A 14,798-nucleotide genomic window follows, 5' to 3' on the forward strand; every position below is an offset into this window, starting at 1 on the left:
AACCAGGGGTGCTACTGCACCTCCTGGCTTGAAGTGATTTCCATTATATACAGGGTTTACAGTTTGGTTGAATGGCTCTCAGCACCCTCACTATAAAAATTGTTCCAGCACCCCTGTTCCCATGATTTGAGGAGGCTGAGACATTTTGTATTGCCGAGGCCACAACTCGCAGTGCCATATGCGCTGCACTTGTGGTTTTTCTTCTTGATAAAACCATGGAAACCCATGCCTTAGGGGTTTTTTTAACAAATGAACCAACCCACCCTTACCAGAAGAGCAACGCCCAAAACAAGGAAAAATGCACCCCCTTTGAGTTGCTCATTATTACTGTTTTATTAGATGCAGTGTAGTTGTAGCCAGGCCAGTCCCTGGATAGTAGCAAGACAAGGTGCATGAGGCATAGGCGCCGACGCCGTGGGTGCTCGGGGCTGAAGCACACATGGGGAAAAATTAGTGGGTGCTCTGCACCCACTAGCAGCCAAGCTCCCCTTTCCCCCCCCGCGAGCTTGCCACGTCCCCACTCCTCCGCCTACCTCCCAGCGTTTCTCACCCAGCCACTGCCAAACAACTGTTTGGCAGTGTTAGCATGCTCCAGGAGGGAGGGGGAAGAAAGGCAATGTGGCGCGCTCAGGGGAGGAGGTGGGGAAGAGGTGGGGCTGGGGCAGAGCAGGGGTCAAGCACTCAGGGGAAAGTGGGGAGGTTGGCGCCTAAGGCGTGAGGCAATATATCTTAGTGGATCAAACGTCTCTTGGTGAGAAAGACGAGCTTTCAAGCCACACAGCGAGCGCTCTTCTTCAGGTCTGGGAAAGGTACAGCTAAGTGAATGGTGGAACAGATGATTGTTTAGCATAAGTAGCTGGCACATTTCAATGTAGAATGGTCCCTTAGAATGTGTGTTTGTGCTAAACAAACAATCTGTTCCACCGTGCATTTAGCTGTGACACTCTGTGTACTTTCCCAGACCTGAAACAGAAGTTATCCAATAAAAGATATTAGCTCACTCACCTTGCATCTCTGTTTTATTAGACTTGGCTGGTTTCAGTTTCTCTCAGCATCGCATACAGTGGGTGAAATTCTGGCCCCAGTGAAGTCAATGAGAGATCTTTCTTTTGATCAGTAGGTCTGTGGTACAGACCTTAGCGGGTTTGTATTTTTGTTAATCGGTATTTGTGTCCATACATCTACTCAGAAGTTTTATCTCACTAGATTTTACAGTCTTTTAGCTGCAGTTCTATACCCTCACTCCTATGCTATAATCTGTCCTTCTTGTGTACTTTATTACTAGGGTTTTCAGTATTCAATCAAGAAAGTTTAGTGTCAAGTACAGATTAAGAGTGATTCCATTAACAATATGCCCCCAGAGAATGCTGCACAAGTGGGTCAGGCCACTGCAAATCAGTTTAGTGCCAGAGTACTCCCTCTGAGCACGAGAATAATGCTACTGTTCTTGCACAAAAACCCTCCATCTTCCATTGCCCAATAGCCCGGAACTTCCAAGCCTTAAAAATATCATGCTGGCACACTTTGTGATTCTGAGCTATGTCCCATTTATTCCTTTGTAACAGATATACAGTTTAGTGTTTATTTAATGATAATCTAGCCATGCCAATATCCGGTAGCATTTCTCTGGCAGCTATACTGTGTTGAAGGATCTGTTCACATTACGCCAAACAACAATACTTACCCAGTTGAAATAGCAGGGGAATTTACTTATGGAGAATATGATTACCTGAGTTGGAATTTGGCCTGAATAGCATTCCTACATTCGCAAGTTGTTTAATGAGATTTGTGTTCACCACAGTGGCCAGGATCTCGTCTTTCAAAACACCATCTCTCTCCAGCAGCACAATGCCTTATGACATGTTGGAGGACCGAGGGAAGAGCACCACTTACAGCAGGGGTCAGCAACCTATGGCATAAGTGCCAAAGGCGGCACATGAGATGATTTTGAGTGGCACTCACACTGCCTGGTCCCCGGCCAGCGTTCCCAGGGCTCTGTTGCCATCCTGGGGTTCCAGCTACCGGCCCGGGGCTCTGCTCCTGGCCTCAGCCCAGGGCTCTGCAGCTGCCCTGAGCTCTGGCCCACTGGCCCCAGCCTGGGACAGTGAGGGGTGCAGACAGGGGCAAGAGGGGGCACAGCTCAGCGCCTCCACCTTAAAAATTGTTCCAGCACCACTGTACTGGGATATTTTTAGTCCTGATTTGCTGTTTACATCACTATCACGTCACGTGGAACAGCGCATTGCGTTTCATGTTGTGTGCACCGTCTGTCATGATTTTCACACCCCCCCCCACTGTAAGTTGAGGGGTACATTTGACAAAAATGTCAGCTCCTAAGAAAGCAAAGTTAGATGTCTGTTCATTTCAGCCTTCTTGGACAGACACATTTGGATTTATTCAAAAGAAGGACTGTGCTGTTTGTGCTTTTTGTTGTGAGTGTTTTGTTGCACATCAAGTGTTTGACGACATTTTCAAACGAAGCACAAGAAAACCTTTCATGACAAAGCAGACAAGACTGAATCAATCAAAAAGGCAGTAGCAGGATATGAGAAGCAAAGCAGTGTTTTTAAATGCTTAAGTGCAAGTAAAAATCAAGCCACAGAAGGAAGTTACAAGATTGCACAGTGCATTGCAAAAAACGGAAAGCCATTTACAGATGGGGAATACATAAAAAGTTTCTCTCAGCAGTTCGGAGGTTTTCTTCAATGATTTGCCAAATAAAAAGATTCGTATCTAGAATAAAAGAACTGCCTGTCTCTGTCAGAACAGTTGAGAGACGCGTAAGTGAAATGGCAGAAAACATTAACGAAAAGCAGACAACTGCATTAAAAGACACAACAGTGTTTAGCATTGCAGTTGATGAGAGCGTGGATATAAACAACGTTCCATGTTTGGCAATTGTTGCATGATATTGTGCTTCTGATGAAATCCAAGAGGAACTTTGTTGCCTAAAACCCCTGCACGGCACAACAAAGGGGGAAGATATAGCGGAAACTTTTGTAAACCATTGTGAAGAACGAGGAGTTGACATCAGAAAAATATTGTGTGTGACAACAGATGGTGCTCCTGCCATGGTCGGAAAACAAAAGGGATTTGTAAAGTTACTTGAAGATCAAATTGGCTGCCCGACAGTCAAATTTTACCATACCATCCATCAAGAAAACCTAAAATTTCTAATTCAGAGCTTAATGATGTGATGGATACAGTGGTGCAAATTGTGAACGTCCTTGTTGCTCGATCTGCTTTGACTCACAGACAGTTTCAAGCACTGCTAGACAAGATGGACAGTGCTTATAATGACATTTCACTTCACAGCAACATTTGGTGGCTAAGTCATGGCAAGGTTTTGGTACGCTTTGTAAACCGTTTTGATGCAATCAAAGCCTTTTTGTTGGAAAAAGGACAAAACTACACCGAACTGGATGGTGACAAATGGCGGTGTAAGCTCATGTTTCTAACTGACATCACCGCTCACCTAAACAAGCTTAACCTCTGTCTCCAGGGTGCAGGGCAAATGGTTCTGAATCTTTATGAAACCTGGAAGGCGTTTGTTGTAAAACTAGCAGTTTTTTCTCGGGATATTCGAACTTTGACTTTCCGCTACTTCCAACACATAAAAGAGCTATCGATTCATCGACACTCACAGTGTCAATGAGATTGGATTGTACATGCAAGAACTGGAATCAGAATTTTGACAGATTTCAAGATTTCCAGTGATTTGGCCCAATGCTTTCTTTTCTAATTAAACCTGAAAAGTTCAACAAAAGCGACTTGGATTTGTCTATATTTCAGAGGTTGGGTGTTGAAGATTTCGAAATGCAGCTCATTCAGTTAAAAAGCTCAGAATTGTGGGCATCAAAGTTTGGAGATCTGCAGAGTGCACTTAAAGCTACCGAGAGAGATCATGGGGCCTCTATTCTGACCTGCTGGACGTCCCTGTCAGTGAAATTTAACTGTTTGAAGAAAATTGCATTTGCAATGCTTTCAGCATTTGGATCCACATAGCTGTGTGAACAGGTATTTTAACACATGAAATCTGTCCTCTGTCCCTCTCCGAGCTGGTTAACAACTGATCACTCAGAAGCCTCTATGCAGCTTAAAGTATCCAAATAATGCCAGACATTGGAAAACTCAGCAAGGAAAAGCAAGGGGAAGAATCACACTAAACTGATAGTGTGATTTTATTTTATTTATTAATTTAATTTATTTATTAATTTAAAAAATTCATTATTAATTTTAAATGAAGCTTCTTAAACATTTTAAAAACCTTATTTACTTTACATACAATAGTTTAGTTATATATTATAGAGAGAGACCTTCTAAAAACATTAATGTATTACTGGCATGCAAACCTTACATTAGAGTGAATAAATGAAGACTTGGCACACCATTTCTGAAAGGTTGCTGACCTGTAACTTACAGCATCACCCTACTACTTCTTGCAATACCCTACATTATCCCTAGAGATCTTGTCTCTACCGTGAGGGCTGATCTGGTCACAACACTCTCTTGCTTTGGAGCATCCACCCACTTACGGCTCAAGTTCCTTAACTGTGAGTTAAGATTTGTGTGCTTGTGTGACTGTTGTTCCTGATGAACCAGTAAGAAACTCTGAGACAAGTTAGCCTCAGTCCTTTCAAGACACTAAAAATAAGGCTTTGCTAATATGTTCCTAAAGCTATTACCTTTTTTGGCAGTTCTCCTGTCAAATAAATTCTCATCCACTCTGGAATGAAAACTCAAGTCCATCTGACACCACTTAGACTTGAATTCATCCAGGCAACAGAGTAAGAAAGATATTAGTTTAACGGGCTGGAAGAAATCTCAGCTTAGTCAGTAGTCCTTCTCTCTTGCATTCGGCAGAGCTACTTAAACTAGTCTTCTACAAAGGGGTGGGGACTGTGTTACTGGAACACATATTAAACAATGCAAACCAGGACCCACAGGGATTATTAATCGATTAGACAATTTCCAATAGAAATTTGTGCTGTTTCAAGGCTGCTTCAATAGAAGAAATCAAAAACTAGTTTAAGTGACGGTCAAGTAGTCAGTCATATAAGGTCAACTACCTTCCTTCAGGAGACCGCCCAGAGCTTCATCATTTGTGAAGTACAAATGTTTATTAATATTACTAGGTTCTGGTGATATTCGTGCTAGAAGCAGGTATCTAGGTACCCATAGGTTTATTAGTGGTTGAACTGTAGACATTTATGTTTGAACATTGGCCTGATATTATTAGAGAGGCATGTTCTAGTGGGGTGAATATAGGACTGACAGCCAGGAACTCTTTACTTCTAATACCAGTTCTAACAGACTCCCTCTTGACCTTGGACAGGTCACTTAGACCCAGATCCTCAGAGATATTTAGGCTCATCACTTCCACAGTGAAATACCTTGAAGATCTGGGCCTTAGGGCCTTTAAAATAAACCATGTTGGAGGGACTGGTTACAGGATGATTGTCCCCCAGCACACTTAATGCATTGTTCCATGCTGCAGTATGGATAAGACTTGTGTTTCCCTGCAGCCTTGAACCTTGCTACAGAGCTGAATGTGTGTGGAGATATAGGTCCCAATTATACTGCAAGACAGAGCCATATTTTAACCCTATTAGGTTACAAAGGTGGAGGAAGAATAGGAGGTGGAAGAATTGAGGACAGGAATTTTCAGAATTGCTGGAAAAAACAGAGGACAAAAGAAGCTCTGCAAGCTGCAGTTGTTCCCAGAGATCCAGCCAGAAAACTAGGAAAAAAAAAAAAAAAAGCAGTTTTATCTACAGGATAGCTGATTAGTGACTGATCTGTTAACTACCTCTACCACAGAAACAGGCTACCCTGTAAGTCGGATACTACTTATTAAAAAAGCTTTGCCAGCGTGTCCATATGACATTGTAGCATTTATTTAGAAATGGTAAGAAAAAAAGCTGCCTTCTAAAGTGTTCCTTGTAAGAGATTTAACTCCCCTTTTAAAACTGGGTGCTGAATCTCTTATTTATTAAGCATTATCTAATCTGGGTCCATAAAGTGTTCTCTTGTATGCCTTTCACAAATGAGAGGGTCTATGCCACCAACAGAGGAATATAGTGTTTGCACTGAAGCACCTGGACTATGACCAAACTGGCAGTTTTCCAGAGCACTAAAACAAAACAAAAAAATGTATAAGTTCAGAGCAAGCTGCAACCAGCCATTCACCTCACAGGCACTTCCCAGAACTAGCCACACCCTGCTGGTGCCAGTCAGTCTTTATTGCTTTTGAACATCAGAGCTGTGCCCTTGAACAGTGACAGTTTTAAATTAAGAGAAGACATTTTTAATCAGATACTTTCCAAGCTCAACTATAGTTTTATAGGATATTGAAACTTTGCCTTCCTTTTCTCTGTGATGCTTAAAGTCATTAGTCCACACCAGCTTCTCTCAGTCCTGCTAGAGGAGGATAGGAAAGACATGGAGTGAAAGAGTCTCAGAGTTATAGATTCTACATGATCTTGGTCAAAAAACAACCCACAAACTTTTGATCATACAGTATGAAGTTTTCTTCATAAAGCTGAAAGAGTGTGAGGGAGTGGGAGTCCTGAGGAACCCTGGAAACAAAAATATCACTCTGTACAAATTTCCTTCCTATAATAAAAAGGAAGTCACCAAATTCTTTGCTTGAAGCACAGCTATGCCGTTGTTCAGTACATCCTCTCTGCTCCAACACCAGGAATTTTTTAAAATATTGTCTTAGCGACAGCAGTAGTATGTGACTCAAGCCACATTAGAAAGGAGCCCTATGATTGCCTCTACAAACATATCTATATTGCCCATACAGGAATTATACAAATCAGGACCCATCTTGCAGTGATAATAATCAAGCACTCAAATGCTGGTTTTGAGGTCATGTTCTGGGTTCAGACACAGGCATGAGGTTCTGATTGCCTTCAAAGGAAGCTCTTACCGACATATCCAAAACCAGAGATGGACTCATGATATACCCTGGATCTAAACTTCGGCTGTGGGTCCAGATGTGAACTTGAATGTGGGTTCATCTCTGTATTAGACTAGAACACAGCCATTTGTATCTTTGCACTAATTGCTTATTAGAGGGTACTGGGGGTGAAGACAACCTAAGTGTGGTCCACACTATAACATCTGTTGCTACTAGCACCAAAGGGGTGGCACCAGAGGTCAACTTTGCAAGAGCACACAAACCCAGACTGGTGGGGTTCTCAACCCCACCAGTCCCCTCCCAAGCTGAACTATGGAGAAAACTGGTCATTCATTTTCCACATGGCTAACTTTTTATATATTGCACATCTCATCTGAACTGTTCTCTCTCTCATTCAAAATTCTCCCATACACACAAGCTCTTTTAGCCCTGGTCTACACTAGGAGTTGAGGTCGAATTTAGCAGCGTTAAATCGATTTAACCCTGCACCCGTCCACACAACAAAGCCTTTTTTTTCGACTTAAAGGACTCTTAAAATCGATTTCCTTACTCCACCCCTGACAAGGGGATTAGCGCTGAAATTGGCCTTGCTGGGTCGAATTTGGGGTACTGTGGACACAATTAGACAGTATTGGCCTCCGTGAACTATCCCAGAGTGCTCCATTGTGACCGCTCTGAACTGCACTCTCAACTCAGATGCACTGGCCAGGTAGACAGGAAAAGAACTGCAAACTTTTGAATTTCAATTTCCTGTTTGGCCAGCGTGGCAAGCTGCAGGTGACCATGCAGAGCTCATCAGCAGAGGTGACCATGATGGAGTCCCAGAATCGCAAAAGAGCTCCAGCATGGACCGAACGGGAGGTGTGGGATCTGATCGCTGTATTGGGGAGAGGAATCCGTGCTATCAGAACTACGTTCCAGTTTTCGAAATGTCAAAACATTTGTCAAAATATCCCAGGTCATGAAGGACAGAGGCCATATCAGGGACCCGAAGCAGTGCCGCATGAAACTTAAGGAGCTGAGGCAAGCCTACCAGAAAACCAGAGAGGCAAACAGCCGCTCCAGGTCAGAGCCCCAAACATGTCGCTTCTATGATGAGCTGCATGCCATTTTAGGGGGTTCAGCCACCACTACCCCAGCCATGTTGTTTCACTCCTTCAATGGAGATGGAGGCAACATGGAAGCAGGTTTTGGGGACGAGGAAGATGATGATGATGAGGTTGAGGTTGTAGATAGCTCACAGCAAGCAAGCGGAGAAACTGGTTTTCCCGACAGCCAGGAACTGTTTCTCACCCTGGACCTGGAGCCAGTACCCCCCGAACCCACCCAAGGCTGCCCCCCAGACCCGCCAGGCAGAGAAGGGACCTCTGGTGAGTGTACCTTTTAAAATACTATACATGGTTTAAAAGCAAACATGTTTAAATGATTAACTTGCCCTGGCATTCGCGGCTCTCCTGGATGTACTCCGAAAGCCTTTGCAAAAGGTTTCTGGGGAGGGCAGCCTTATTCCATCCACCATGGCAGGACAGGTTTCAGAGTAACAGCCGTGTTAGTCTGTATTCGTAAAAAGAAAAGGAGTACTTGTGGCACCTTAGAGACTAACCAGTTTATTTGAGCATGAGCTTTCGTGAGCTGTAGCTCACTTCATCGGATGCATAGCATATCGTGGAAACTGCAGAAGACATTATATACACACAGAGACCATGAAACAAAACTTCCTCCCACCCCACTCTCCTGCTGGTAACAGCTTATCTAAAGTGATCATCAAGTAGAGCCATTTCCAGCACAAATCCAGGTTTTTTCACCCTTCCCCCCCCCCCCGCAACACACACACATACAAACTCACTCTCCTGCTGGTAATAGCCTATCCCTCTTTGAAACCTCTCTTTATAATGCGCATGATAATCAAGGTGGGTCATTTCCAGCACTAATCCAGGTTTTCTCACCCCCCCCCCATACACACACCCCCCTCCAAAAACCACACACACAAACTCACTCTCCTGCTGGCAATAGCTCATCTTACAATGTGCACAGCAATAATCCAAGTTTAACCAGAACGTCTTGGGGGGGGTTTGTAGGAAAAAAACAAGGGGAGACAGGCTACCTTGCATAATGACTTAGCCACTCCCAGTCTCTATTCAAGCCCAAATTAATAGTATCCAATTTGCAAATGAATTCCAATTCAGCAGTTTCTCGCTGGAGTCTGGATTTGAAGTTTTTTTGCTTTAAGATAGCGACCCTCATGTCTGTGATTGCGTGACCAGAGAGATGGCAGGACACTTTACCACTCCAGGCCAGTAGCACGTACTCGGGAATCATTGTAGAACAAAGCATTGCAGTGTATGTTTGCTGGCGTTCAAACAACAGCCGTACTTTCTCTCTCTGCGTTATCTTCAGGAGAGTGATATCATTCATGGTCACCTGGTTGAAATAGGGTGCTTTTCTTAAGGGGACATTCCGAGGTGCCTGTTCCTGCTGGGCTGTTTGCCTGTGGCTGAACAGAAATGTTCCCCACTGTTAGCCATGGGGAAGAGGGATGGGCTAGCCACGCGCTGGGGGGAGGCAAAATGTGACCTTGGAACGAAAGCACATGTGCTATGTATGTAATGTTAACAGCAAGGTTTACCGTGAAAGAGTGTACCCATTGTTCTATAAAATGTGTCTTTTTAAATACCACTGTCCCTTTTTTTTTTTCTCCACCAGCTGCATGTGTTTCAAGGATCACAGGATCTTCTCCTTCCCAGAGGCTAGCGAAGATTAGAAGGCAAAAAAAAAAACGCACTCGCAATGAAATGTTCTCTGAGCTCATACTGTCCTCCCACACTGACAGAGCACAGACGAATGCGTGGAGGCAGACAATGTCAGAGTGCAGGAAAGCACAAAATGACCAGGAGGAGAGGTGGCGGGCTGAAGAGAGTAAGTGGCGGGCTGAAGAGAGGGCTGAAGCTGAAAGGTGGCAGCAGCATGATGAGAGGAGGCAGGGCTCAATGCTAAGGCTGCTGGAGGATCAAACTAATATGCTCCAGCGTATGGCTGAGCTGCAGGAAAGGCAGCAGGAGCACAGACTGCCACTACAGCTCCTGTGTAACCAACCGCCCTCCTCCCCAAGTTCCATAGCCTCCTCACCCAGACACCCAAGAATGCGGTGCGGGAGCCTCCGGCCACCCAGCCACTCCACCCCAGAGGATTGCCCAAGCAACAGAAGGCTGGCATTCAATAAGTTTTAAAATTTTAAAGTGCTGTGTGGCCTTGTCCTTCCCTCCTCCACCACCCCTCCTGGGCTACCTTGGTAGTTATCCCCCTATTTGTGTGATGAATGAATAAAGAATGCATGAATGTGAAGCAACAATGACTTTATTGCCTCTGCAAGTGATGATCAAAGGGAGGAGGGGAGGGTGGTTAGCTTACAGGGAAGTAGAGCGAACCAAGGGGCGGGGGGTTTCATCAAGGAGAAACAAACAGAACTTTGACACCGTAGCCTGGCCAGTCATGAAACTAGTTTTCAAAGCTTCTCTGATGCGCACCGCGCCCTCCTGTGCTCTTCTAACCGCCCTGGTGTCTGGCTGTGCGTAACCAGCAGCCAGGCGATTTGCCTCAACCTCCCACCCTGCCATAAACATCTCACCCTTACTCTCACAGATATTGTGGAGCACACAGTAAGCAGCAACAACAATGGGAATATTGGTTTCGCTGAGGTCTAACCGAGTCAGTAAACTGTGCCAGCGCGCCTTTAAACGTCCAAATGCACATTCTGTTAGGATATAGATATTCAGGCCTGTCGGTAAAGGCCTGTACTCTAAGAATTTAGGTGTATTCTTATCACTTGGCTAGTTATAGAGGTATAAAAGAAAGAATCAAAATCACTGTCTGCTGGTGTAAGGTCCTTCTCTTACCGTGACAGGCTGAGGCCCTGTTCTTAGGTTAAGGCGTTTGGCTAAGCAACAGAGGCAGCCATAAGCTGGGAAGTGAACGGTCACATCCTCACATTCCAAACTAGTCACATTGAAAGAAGGTGCTATTGGGCTGTTAGGAATACAATCCTGTCCTGATCATGCCGATCGAAAGGGAAGTGCCTAGAAGATGTAAAAGGAAACTTAGTTTGATAGCATCCTGTCTGGCAAGAACTCACTTATCAATAGCTGAGATGTGAAATCCTCACTTCTGTATTGTTTTGTCATTATAGTTCCCACTTTGCTATTGTTTGTCTGTATAATCTCTGTCTGGTTCTGTGATTGTTTCTGGCTGCTGTATAATTAATTTTGCTGGGTGTAAACTAATTAAGGTGGTGGGATATAATTGGTTACATAATCATGTTACAATATGTTAGGATTGGTTAGTTAAATTTCAGGAAAATGATTGGTTAAGGTATAGTTAAGCAGAACTCAAGTTTTACTATATAGTCTGCAGTCAATCAGGAAGTGGGTGGGTGGGGAAAATGGGAACAGGGAATGGGGGTGGGGAAATTGGAATCATGTTTGGCTAAGGGCAGGAATGGGAACAGGGACACAGGTAATGCGGAGAGTGGACCAGATGATACGTCTGAGAGAAGGGAGCAGGAGACTCCGCTGGTTGGAAGGCATGAGATGCACTGTCCTGAGATGGGGGGTTCCACGACCACCACTCCCAAGAGAAGGAGGCGGGTGGTGGTGGTCAGGGACTCTCTCCTCCGGGGGACTGAGTCATCTATCTGCCTATCAACTATTCAGCCTAATTTCATAGTGTAGACATAACTAATATCTGATCTTAGGGTAAGGGGAAGGACACAGATATTCCAATTAAATACCTATAGATTGAACTGAAGCAAAACTTGTTAGTATTACTTTGAAAAAACAGTGTCACAAATTGCAGATTACTGGGTCTGAAAAACAATTAATACTGCAGAAGTCAGAGGGGATGGATTCAGTTTGCATTGTTCTTGCTAGTTGAACAGGGAGATTCTGGATGTGGATCACCACTCATGTTTAAGACAGGAATGACAGGACTGTTGAAATGAATAGGAACTGGAAGTAACCTACCAAATAACTGATCGCTCCTCAGGGCAGTTTCCACAAAGTAATTCATCACTGTGATCCATGACTTAAATATCTTTGAACAACATTAATCACAATGGGACTGATCCTGCATCCTTTGAATAGCCATAGGTGCCACTGGAGTCGGGGGAGCTTTGGGTGCAGAGGGAGTACAGGCTAAAACCCCATATCTAATTGCAAAGAAGAGTAAATCACTAAAAAGCATTTGGGAGCCTTGGCTGTATGAAACAGACAGGAAGTCTTCACCTTGAGAACCCTAATTATGGAAAGTAGCACTGAAAGGGGTGGCTTTCTTGTTACAAAGCATGGGAAGTCAACTCATCCAAGTTTTAGTGCAAGTGCTGCAATTTAGTATTTTTTGTGTGTGTCACTTAATAGCCATTAAACTGATTGTTCAATTAATCCTACCGTTTTAAATTCCAGAGTTTGCTTTCAACAGTTTCTAATACCTGCTATTTTTGAACTGCAAGTCCATTCCATTTATTTATTATTTGTATTCCAGTAGTGCCCAGAGGCCTCAGTCAAGAATGTACATATGGTAGGAAACAAGTTCTGCCCCAAGGAGTTTACAGTACAGGGCCCTGACCCTGCAAAGGCTAGTAGTCCCATTGAAGTTAAATTCATGCATAATCCCTTGCAGAGTCAGGGTCTGAAGTGACTGATAGAGGGTGGGAGAAAGGAAGTATTCCCATTTTATACATGGGAAACTGAGGTAAGTAGTAACTTGCCCACAGGGATTGTCACCAATCCAGGAAGTGAACCAAAATATCCTGAGTTCTAATCCAGTGCCTTAGCCACAGGGTCCACCTTCCTCTCATTCAGTTCTATTTTATATTATCAACAGGGGCATCTACTGGAAAGCATCATCGCTAAGGTGATTGTCCCAATAAAAGGCAGCTCCCCTATTCACTGAATGAGTTGCTGAAACACTGCTGAGGTGGTTTGTGGGGGGTTTTAAAAGGAGTACATTGATACAGCAGCACTCGCGCTGGTTACGTGTTTCCATTCCACCCCTTAGGTTTCTTTCATTTAACTTCTTGAAGACTTTCAAAATTGGGTCTGAAATTTTCCAGATTTGGTCCCACCCAGAGATATGTTATAAATCAGATCAAAAATAGGTTTACAGTTTGAGATAGGGGGAAGCCACCTATGCTTTTCCACAGAGATTCTTGCAACCTTTCTTGAAGTACTCTGTAGCCCAAACAGCTAAAGTTAGGTAGCTCAAATGTAACAGAGAAACAAGCCACAGTGAGGAGAAGTGCTTTTGAATATCTTGGAGAAGAGTTAGGTTTAATTCAACTGAAGGTATGTCTACACTGCAAAAAGTGTGATCTTAACTAATGTGGATTAGCTAAATGGAGTTAACTTGGGTTAGAACAGCAGTGAAGACACAGAAATTAATATTAACTCAGGTTAGCAGCTGAAGTAAAAGCCTACAGGGATCTTGGGGTTGAACTTGAGCTGCTAACCCAAGTTACCATGTTTTCACTGCTATTATAACTCAAGTTAGCTAACCAAAGTGAAGAATGCTTTTTCTTTTCTTTTTTTTTTTTTTTGTGGGTCAGGGGGAAGGTATATGCAGAGTTATGAGCCTTTGGGAAAATAGGTCACATTCGATACACACCTAATACAACTTTTTAGCCTTGTCAGGAGTGCAGACAAGAGAGGCTGTACACACCTGGCTAATTTAGCAGCAGCATTAAAGACTCCTTCCAACAGCCACCACTCTCAGCCAGTCCCCATCTCTTGAAGAAAGGCACCAAGCCTTCATTGGGGGTTCACAGGTAGAAGCTTCAGTCTCACCTTGTCATCCACAAGTGCTTCATCCACATCCATCTTCCTCCTTCGTTCCAGTTAAGGGGGCATCTACTGGGATCTACAGCCCATTGTAACAAAAGCCAAAGGGCTGCTTACATCAGGTTGCCATGAATAGAAGAGTCAGTAAACAAGCTCACCAATGCTAAGTTCCAGCTATCCCAGTCCATCAGCTGATATACCTTGAAACCCCTCACATACACCTCTCCAGCAGGGCCCAGCCTACTTCTCGGCTCACCCCAGTGCTTTGGGAGCAAAGCCAATTTGTAAGAACAGGAGCTATACATGAGCCCAGCTGGTCCATCTCCTACCACTCCTTGGGCTTACATTAACCCCTTCCTTACCCTCAGGGAGCATGGGGTTCCTACAGCCCCTCACAGACACATTACAATGTTAGGTCCAGGTGCAGAGCGAATAAACTAGGGCTCTGTAGGAGTCCTTGCCTCATTCAGTGCATATTTATTTTGTAGGACAGATAGCAAAGGGCTCGCTGCTGTGGCAGGAGCAGGGATAGAGCATTCCAATGGGATTTATCCCAGTCTGTCTAAAGCATAGAATTGCTGATTCCTTTAAAACAAAAGCCTACCAACCCCACCTCCATAAAACTACACTAAGAACATTAGGGCGAATAGCAAGCAACTCAAGACCAAGGAAATGACAAGGCCTTCAACAGATCTATGTACATGCATCGTACTAAGCATTGATTTAAGCCTTAGCAGGATCAGGACCAAAACAAGGCCTGTCACGCTAGGGTGGTCCCCTGAGAATCCCTTTCAGCCTCAGTCACTCACCACAACAACTCCAGATCACCGTCATCACCTTTTATTGGATTCTTCTAGCAGGCCGTAGCCTGTGGAGTTAGTATATATTTACAGTCCATAGCCAGCTTTCCCACTTGCAACTAGGAAAAGGAATCATACTACCAGTATCTAGGCCTGTCTATGCCAGGCTTCCTTCATGTCTGTTTGCATAATCCCAGCTGCTGCAAGGGGGGGGATCTTCCCCCTCAATTAGCCCTTCAGCTGTAG

The sequence above is a fragment of the Chelonia mydas genome, chromosome 4, assembly GCF_015237465.2.
Source record: "Chelonia mydas isolate rCheMyd1 chromosome 4, rCheMyd1.pri.v2, whole genome shotgun sequence".
In the NCBI taxonomy this organism is placed as follows: domain Eukaryota; kingdom Metazoa; phylum Chordata; order Testudines; family Cheloniidae; genus Chelonia; species Chelonia mydas.